This window comes from Arachis ipaensis, chromosome B07 (assembly GCF_000816755.2).
Source record: "Arachis ipaensis cultivar K30076 chromosome B07, Araip1.1, whole genome shotgun sequence".
Classification (NCBI taxonomy): domain Eukaryota; kingdom Viridiplantae; phylum Streptophyta; class Magnoliopsida; order Fabales; family Fabaceae; genus Arachis; species Arachis ipaensis.
This window is the reverse complement of record NC_029791.2, coordinates 74,770,124-74,780,473: the sequence shown is the minus strand read 5'-3', so window position 1 is coordinate 74,780,473 and position 10,350 is coordinate 74,770,124.

Below are 10,350 nucleotides of genomic sequence, written 5' to 3'. Positions count from 1 at the left end.
CATCAAGGTCAGACCAATCAAGGATGGATGGAGCCAAGAGGATCTAATCAACCCTTTAGGCAGCAACACCCTCCGAGATATCCTGGACAAAGACCATTCTACGGTGCATACCCAGCTGAAAGATATGGTGGACAACCTTGTAACTACCAACAAGCCCCACCCCGTGCATATAAACCATCCTTTCAACATAACCTTGAACCACCACACTCACAAGCTTCTCTTCACCATTCGCCACCATATGATCCTTCCTTACCCCGTACCAATCCAATCACTCCCAATCACCGCCACTTTTCTATGTATCATGTCCAAATCCGGCAACCCAAGAAGTAGAGGTTCGCCTAAAGGAAACAGTAAATAAACTTCAAACAACCATTCGACAACTGGAGCAAGTAGTAATTCAATGGATTTCTAGACGCTCAAATACACAAGGATCATCCACAGCCCCATGTGAAAAGTCTAACGAAGAGCGTAGCATGAAGGAGATACCAGAAACTCTAGTGGACAAGACAGAGAATGAATTCGTACTAGAACAAGTAGCAGAAGCTGTCATTGTTCAAGAAGAAGAGTTGGTTGAAGATCTAGGAGATGATGAACCTCCATGGGAATCCAGAACTGAGGAGAACTCCGTCAAGGACGTTACAGTTGATGCTAAGGAGGATAGTACACAATCCCCAAGGCAAGTTGTTTATGAAGAATCAGACGGAATAACCCAGGACACAAATTCCCTTGATGATGATAGTCACAAGTCAAATTCTCTTAGTAATGAACTGGCATCTGCAAGGGAATTCTCTGAGGTCGAAGAATCTTCCCCAAGTGAATATGAAGACGATGCGGAGATAGATTTCTCTCAACCGCCAATCTATAACTCAAGTGATGAGGAAGACATAGAAGACTTTGACCAGGACACAGATACAATTGTAGAACCTTGCAAGGAAGTGGAGGAATTCACAGAAGAGCACAAGGGAGTAGAACTTACATAACCACCGGAAACACCTATCCCAAGGCCATTACCACCTAATACAAGCTTTAAGTGGGTACAATCCTTAACCTATAACTTTACTTATTCACTTGAATATGGTTTGCTTGAAACAGATGGCCAGCTTAGAGCTCTTTGCGGCTTTAAGAGTAAGAGGGAAATGGCTCGTACTCAGAGCTGGTGCACAAGGTTCAATAAGGTTCCACGCTTCACCTCGAAGTACATGGATTGGTATCATGCTCAATTGCATGGATCGCGGAGAACGTTTGGTCACCATGGTGAGATTCTACTTTTTAAACCACCCGGATGGGAACATATAGATCAAGACGGAGGCGGATTTAATAGCAAAGCTTGGGATCCTGGAATCTATTCTGACATTCGTCACCCCGGGAGCCTGAAAATTTGTCTGAAGCTGCTCAGAAGCTTTACATGCCTAGTATGGGACCCCGGAGGCTATTGGCATTCCAAGCACTCGTGGAGATTTTTGGACGAATTTAAACATAAGCCGCCCAAGCAGGAAGCTCCTCCAATGTCCAACTTAAGGACTTTAACTAAAAGTGCTAGGTGGGAGACAACCCACCATGGTATGGTCGCTTCTTTTTCAATTTATTTCTTGTTAATTGCTTTCATTTTTTATTTCCTTTTCATTGTACTTCGTTGAACCTGGAATCATGCATAGCATTCATATTAATCATTGCATTCTGCATTTATCTTACATATAAAAAAAGGGGATGCACGACGCGACCGCATGCCCCATGCGATCGCGTCATATTGCGAAAAAACTATCCACGTGACCGCGTCACCCACGCGGCCGCGTGACTTGGAGATCGGCGTCAAGATCCAACGTCCAGAAAGTTAGGCTGGAATCGTGCGGCCCTTGTGTGTTTTGCACAAATTGGCCCACACGATTGCATGCCCCATGCGATCGCGTCACTTGCACAAAAACAATCCCACGCGACCGCGTGAGCGACGCGATCGCGTCGCATGGATTGCACAACACACTAGGAGGAGACAGAGAGTTGCGCCGAAACGACGCTGGAGTCGTGCGTCTAGCACAAATTCCAGCGACGCGATCGCGCGACCCACGCGATCGCGCCCTCCACTGCGCCGGACGCCGCCGCCGTCACCACCCAGCCGCTTTTCTGCCCCGTTCTACTTCTTACGCTTTCCAGGTTTCGCAGCACGCAAGCCCTTTTATCCGTTCGTAGTTTTTCTTATTTTTTTCCCGTTTATGTTTATGTTTAGGATAGCTAGATATGCATGTTGTAGTGGATTTCAGGTTGTTAGGTAGATTAGGCTGTGGTTAGTGGATTTAGGTCTGTTTACTTGCACTGTTCATGTTTCTGTTTTATCAAAACTGTAATTCTGCTGTTCATATGCTGTTATTTCCTGCATTTGCTACTTGTTACTCTGAATTTTCATGTTTCTATTAATTATAGGTAACTGCAGCAAGTTTTTTTTAATTCATATGAACTGCCTTGTTTGCTATTTATTTTCCGGGACAATCCAATTTTAGCCGGAATGCTGCCCAAATTTTTTGTGAATTGTTTTCATTCATGTTTTGGTTTGGCAATCTGAACTCTGTTGTCCTCTGCTTTACCCAAACCATTTCATGAATGCTATGGCAGACTCTCTTATCCTCTTTGATTTCCTGGTTTATAAACTGCATTTGTGATATTCTGATTCCAATTCTTGCTTTCTTTATATCTATTTGAATCAACATCACCCTGTTTTCCTTGTTCGGTTATGAGTTATTTCTAATCATAATTGTGAATCCTTGTTACATGGACTATTTTCTTTATGCCACTTACTGACTCACTAATTTTAATTTACTAACTTCTTTTTCAAATTCTAACCATACTAACCTTTTAAAGTCTCTTTTCTGATTTTTCACTTTCCTCTAACTTTCTAACCATGGCATAATGACAATTTTTCTATTTAACTTGAATTCTGATACATTTCGGATTGTAAATTCTTCCTTTCCAAATTTTAAACTACTAAACAATCCTCAATGCACATTTACTTGACTCATTTACCTCATTCTAATTCTCCTTTGCCGCTTTGAGTTTTCTTTATTTAATTGCCTATTTGCTTCCCTATTTTTATCCATATCCTGGTTTCCCATTTTTCAGGATGTTTGCCTCACAGAGGAAAGGAAAAGGCAAGGCTACTGGCAAGCGCAAAAGAGGAGATTCATCCCAGTCCATCATTGACCTAATGCATGATACCTCATAGCGGGAGAAGAACTTTACACAGCAGGAAAAAGCTGACCAGCTGCTCCCTGCAAATGATTCAATAAAATTTAGAAACCGATACTGTGAGCTGAAGTATCCAGCATTTGCAAACTCCAGGAATCTATACCTGGAGAGAACTCTGAAGATTCCAGAAGCACTCCAGCAGTACACCACTGAGCAAATCAAGCAAAGAGGCTGGTTCTTTCTGGAGAGAGCACTGACAGAGGTCAATGCTTCTTGGGTCCAAGAATTCTACTGCAATTACTACATCACTACCCTAGATGCAGTGAACCTTAGAGGAAAGCAGATTCTAGTCACTGAGGAGGCCATAGAGGACATTCTCCGGCTCCCAGCCAAGTTCGATCATCCTGATGGTTATACAAAGGCTAAGGAGGACATGCGCCTGATGCAGTTTGATTGGGATGCTGTGAAGCCAAGGATAGCTCTCGACCCGACTGTTCCTTGGGAGATGGGTTAGAACACCACCATGCCTAGAGGGATCAAGAGGGCGTACTTAAATGATGAGGCTCGGTTATGGCACCAGATCTTGAGCAACTATGTGATGCCGAGTACTCATGAGACGGAGATCCCAGCTGCTATGATCACCTTCCTATGGTGTGTGATGGAGGGTAAGGACCTTTATCTGCCACGCTTTATCCGGCATTATATGGCCAGGGTCCACATCCGAGGCACCCTCCCTTTTCCGTATCTGGTTACACAGCTAGGCCGTCGAGCTGATGTGCCATGAGAGGATGCCGATGAGAGACCACCAGTGGCGGACTGCAGGAAGATCATTCTTCATAGCAGGAACTTCCTAGCTTTGGGCTACAGATCCTCTTCATCCATAGTTGCCCCTGCTGCCCCTGCTGCCACCACTGCACCTCCACCTGCGTCTGAGCCCGTATACCGCCTCGTGCACCGCCTATTCCGACAGCTTGATCAGATGGAGCACCGTAACCGGCACCGGTATGAGAGATTGGAGCGTCGCAGCCAGTGACGCTATTCACATCTGAAGCTGATGATCCGACAGGGTGGTGACATCCCCTCCGAGCCCGACACACCATCAGAGCCATCAGAGGAGAAGGAGGATGAGCCCCAGGAGGAGACCCATCAGCAGGCAGGCACAGAGCAGGCTGCACCACATCAGGAGGTTATGCATCAGATCGAGGCTATAGATCCGGAGATCCCGATCCAGTCAGCACCGCCTCTACAGCAGCCAGACGCTCAACCCACCACCACCACAGAGCCTCTAACTACCATCCCTACAAGTGATGACACCCCTTCACACCCGGCTTGACTGAGCATCAGAGACGATGCTTCATTTTAAGTGTGGGGAGGTCGCCATCTCTGGCGTTTTATTTTGGTGAACCACTACATCTCTTTTTTCTTTTATTTTGGATATTTTTCTGTATTTTTCTTTTTACTGTTATTTTCTGAGTACTTATACATTGCTACTTGTATGTATTTTTACTCTATTTCCGCATTTTGCATTTTTAGTTCATATTTTAGCTATTTAGTTTATTTTAGTTATTTAGTTTAGTTGGCAATTCTGACTTATTAGTGGATTAATTAGTATAGTTTACCCTTTTTAGCATAAGATAGCATAGTTAAATTGAAAAATATAAAAAAGAAGTAAGCTAGGAAATTGAACATAACAGATTTAAATCCATAAACCTTGTATATATAGCATTATATTATATAGTTAAGTTGACAACATTTCATCAAGGAGGAACATTAAAACTTTAAAGGCTACCCTAAATAATTTTTCTTATGAGAATAATGGGAATTTTTAACTAAACCTGCATAACATATATGAATGATGTATGATGCTTGAGTTAGAGAACACACAGCCTGTGAGTCTTGAGCTTAATTGTATGGTTGCATTCAAACCATAATTTCATTCCTGTGTGTTTCGCTTTATTCTGATGTTCTTTACTTTGCTTTAATTTATATGTCCAATTATAGAATATAGAATATAGAATATAGAATATAGATACATACCAAAAGAATGATTGAGGCCATCATTTGATTTTAGCTCACTTACCCCAAAATAACCTACCTTTCACATCACCCTTGTTAGCCCCCTTGAGCCTTTAAAATCCCTTTTATTCTATTTTAACCACACTACTAGCCTTAAGCAGAAAAACAAAATAAAATCCCAAGTTGAATCCTTGGTTAGCTTAAGATAGAAAATTATGAATAGATTAAAATGTCGGGAACCTATTGGGAACATGGATGATAGAAACAAAAGGTAGAAAAGTTAAAAGAAATAAAATAAAATTTGGGAAGCATGCTCATGAGAAATCAAAGTGATTCAATTACCATGTGCAATAAAAAAAAGTAATTTTTCAGCATTTAATAAAAGGGGATACAAAAGAATTCCCCAATGCAAAATAAAAGCAATGCACATGGGATAAAAATAAAATTGAAACATGAGCATGTAACAACAAGTGGGATAATATGGGAAAATTGGTAAGGAAGTTTTGTTCTACTAAATATGTATGTTAGGTGAGATCTTAGTCTAATTAAGGATTCACTTATTAGCTCACTTAGCCTTATACATATATCCTTACCTTTACCTTGGCCCCATTACAACCTTAATTAAAGACCTCATGACTTTTGGTATGACTGTACTCTATAATTGTTGATTGGTTAGATGAAGAACAAAGTTATAGAAAGTAAGAATAAAAAGAAAAGTAGAGTGAATAAACCCAATAAACACTGAGTGACTAGAGGGTAAACACAAAATCCAGTGAGGGTTCAATAACTCATCAACATATATCTGTGCTTAATTTACTAATTGTTTTGCAAGTTGTACCAATTTTTTTTCTTTCCCATCTCATTTGCAAAAATGCTTTATTATTAAAGGGTTGGCTATATATATATATGACTCCTTGAGAATGTGAACTAATTTGACTACATGTAAGCTTTATATATGAGTGGATAAATTGGAATTGCATGACTCATTTAGGTAGACGCATTTAGAATAGGTTGCATTGCATAACATTCCACCACTTTAACCTTACCTTATTCTTTACCTTGGATTTAGCATGAGGACATGCTATTGTTTAAGTGTGGGGAGGTTGATAAACCCATATTTCATGAGTTATTTTGTGCTTAGTTTGAATGATTTATTCAATCCTTCACCCACTTATTCATATTAATTGCATGGTTTTACTTTCCCTTCCTTATTATGTGATGTATGTGAAAAACATGTTTCCCAAGCTTTAAAATTAATTATTTTAATTACCTTTATTTCCATTCGATGCCGTGATTAGTGTGTTGAGTAGTTTCAGATTTTCTAAGACAGAATGACTTAAAGGATGGAAAAGGAAAAGTACAAAAATGGAAGGAAAGTGCGAAATGGAGTTTTGAAGAAACTGGCATCCACGCGATCGCATGAATGACACGATCGCGTACCAGGAGCAAAGAAGCAGCGACGCGGCCGCGCGACTTGAGCATAGCGCATTCGATGCGGACGCGTGACCGACACGACCGCGCCACAAGGAAAACTCCAGATGACGCGACCGCGTGACCCACGCGGATGCGTGACAGAGGCCACGTATCAGAATTTACAAAATACGCCCCCAGCGATTTCTGAAGCCCTTCTGGCCCAGATCCAGGTACAGAACACATAGACTAGAGGCTATAAAGTGGGGGAATGCATCCATTCAAGGAGAGCTCACCAATTTTTACTTCCCATGATTTAGATTTAGTCTTGAGAGAGGTTCTCTCCTCTCTCTCTTAGGATTTAGGACTTCTCTTAGTTTGTAAGAGTGACTCTTGATCCAAGTTTTACGTTTCTTTGTTTTAGCTTCCCTTTCACTTTTATTTATTCCAGCACTTGAGCTGATTATTTACTTTTATAATTGAATTTATGAATTATTCCATGTTACAGATTATTATTTGAATTAATGATATTTGAGGTATTTTCAGTTTATGATTGCTCTTTTTAATTTATGTTATCATTGTTTCCGATCTGAAGATATTTGAGGTATTTTATCCCCTTTTGGTCTTGGTTAAGAAATCAGTAACTCAACAGTTGTCAAACTCAGCATAATTGATAATCGTTATCTTGCCAATTGAACTGAACTTCAATAATCCCAACTTTTTCTTAGGAAATAAATAGGATTCGAATGTCAAACTAATTAGTCCCTTGACTTTTCTTTGTTTTAGCAAAGGTTAACTAAGTGGAATTTAGATTCAACTTTCATTATTGTTGAGAGAGATAACTAAGTTGGACTTCCAATTTCTCTTACCTTGCCAGAAGTTTGCTTTACAGTATTTATTTATTTTTAATTGCCATCTACTTTACTTGTCATTTAAATCACTTGCTTCTCACCTTCTAAACCCCGATTACAACCTTTATAGCCAATAATAAGAACATACTTCTTTGCAGTTCCTTGAGAAGACTACCCGAGATTTGAATACTCGGTTAACAATTTTTAAAGGGGTTTGTTACTTGTGACAACCAAAACGTTTGCACGAAGGGATTTTTGTTGGTTTAGAGTCTATATCTACAACGCGACTGTTTTTATGAACATCTTTACTGGCAAAAATCCCAACGTCAGCAGCTTAGGTAGTTTCATAGGGTCTGTAGTAACCCTGGTGATGAGAAGAATTATGAACTTGTCCCTCCCTCTTCTGAAGAGAGAGTTTGTTTCTCTACTCGGGTTGTTAGAGATCGCCCTTTTTTCTATGCTTATGACTTCTTCTTTGGTCAGCTGGGTATCACCCTTCCTTTTACTGATTTTGAGACTGACCTATTATGGTCCTGTAATGTTGCTCCATCTCAACTTCACCCTAATTCCTGGGGTTTCATAAAAATTTTTCAATTGTTGTGTCATGGTTTTGGTATTCCTGCCTCGCAATCTCTCTTCTTCTATCTGTTTGTCTTGACGAAGCCTGGAGTGGTAAAAAAGAAGGCGGCTTGGGTCTCCTTTCGATCTTCCCAGGGAAAGAAGGTCTTTTCCATGTTTGACGAATCATTTCATGATTTTAAAAACTACTTTTTCAAGGTCCGAGCTGTTGAAGGAGCTCGCCCCTTTTTTCTGGATGAAAATGATGAGCCCGCCTTTCCCTTGGAATAGCAAAAAGATGTGAGAGTGTCCAGATACATGGTGTGGTATTTTACAACCACACTTACTAACCGGCAAGTGCACCGGGTCATACCAAGTAATACCTTACGTGAGTAAGGATCGATCCCACGAGGATTGATGGATTAAACAACAATAGTATTTGATAGGCTTAGTTAGACAAACAGAAAATAATGTTTGGGAGTTCAAAAGACATTAAACAATATTAAAAATATTAAAGACAGGCAGATAAATAAATTGGGAATAAAATATGGAGAAAACAGTTAAGGCTTCAGAGTTATCTATTTTTCCCGATTAACTTTTTTAACTAACTATTTTAATTATGTAGGATTTAATTTATGGCAAACTATATGTGACTAGACCCTAATACCTTAGACCTTCCTAGTTTCCTCTAAAATTCACCAACAGCCAATTCCTTGGTCAATTAATTCCAATTAGAGGGTGATAATCAAATTCCAGTTTATATGCCACAAAAACTCTAATTACCCAAAAATAAAAGGATTATATGTCACGTATCCCGTTAAGTCCAAATAATTAAAATTTAGGAGAATATGTTTTCAAGCTATTCTTCAAGTAAAGAGCTTTTCCAAATTTTACAAGAACTCAAATAGAAAGAGGGTCATACTTCCGTTCTACCCAAATTCATAAAATAAAGAGCGAAAACAATTCTTAAATTATAAATCCATACGTAAATTAAAATAGAAAAAACAATAAAATTAATCCATAGAAATAGACAGAGCTCCTAACCTTAACAGTGGAGGTTTAGTTGCTCATAGAAAAGAGAGAAAATTAGGATTGTCAATTATGTTCCCCTGATGGGATGAGGTGGAATCTCCCCAGGACCTCTCCAAAGGAAGGAAAGCTTCCTCATTTTATAACTAATCCTAATAAATTTAAAATCTAATATCTAAAACTAAAAATTAAAATAATATCTTTTCCTAATTTAAGATTTGAATTTAAATTTGAATTAATTAACAGATCTTCAGTTGATGGGTGGGGACCACTTGTTCTGTCCATTCTGCAGCTTCTAATCTGTGTTTTCTGGGCTGAAAATTGAGTTAAAACAACCCAGAAATCGCCCCCAGCGTTTTTCTGCATTTTTTGCATGTGGCGCATGTGACGCATCCGCGTCATCCATGCGTTCGTGTCATTTGTGCAGATTCCAGTCCATGCGTTCGCGTCAGGCACGCGATCGCGTCATTGTGATTTCCTCCATTCCGTGCGGTCGCGTGAGCCATGCGTTCGCATCGATATTCGCTGGTCATCTCCTTGGTTTCTTCTCTTTCTCTGCAGAAACATCATCGAATCCATCCAAATGCTACCTAAAATAAATAAAGTTGCACAAAACTCAAAATAGCATCCATAGTGGTTAAAATATAACTAATTCTTAATTAAACTCAACAAATTAGATGCAAATTCACTAGAAAAAGATAGGAAAGATGCTCACGCATCACAACACCAAACTTAAACTGTTGCTTGTCCTCAAGCAACCAAAAAACTAATATAAGCTTAGGATGTGAATTTGCATGAGAATGAGAGTTCGATTAAGCTCATGTCTCTTCTTATAGTGGGGTTTACAACTGCAATCTTGAACAGTTTTGGCATCTCACTTTATCCTTTTAAGTTCAGAATGATTGGCATCCATAGGAACTCCGAATTCAGATAGTGTTATTGATTCTCCTAGTTCAGTATGTTGATTCTTGAACACAGCTACTTTATGAGTCTTGGTTGTGACCCTAAGCATTTTGTTTTCCAGTATTACCACCGGATACATAAATGCCACAGACACATAACTGGGTGAACCTTTTCAGATTGTGACTCAGCTTTGCTAGAGTCCCCAGTTAGAGGTGCCCAGAGTTCTTAAGCACACTCTTTTTGCTTTAGATCACGACTTTAACTGCTTAGTCTCAAGTTTTTCACTTGACACCTTCACGCCACAAGCACATGGTTAGGGGCAGCTTGATTTAGCTGCTTAGGCAAGGATTTTATTCTGTTGGGCCCTCCTATCCATTAATGCTCAAAGCCTTGGATCCTTTTTACCCTT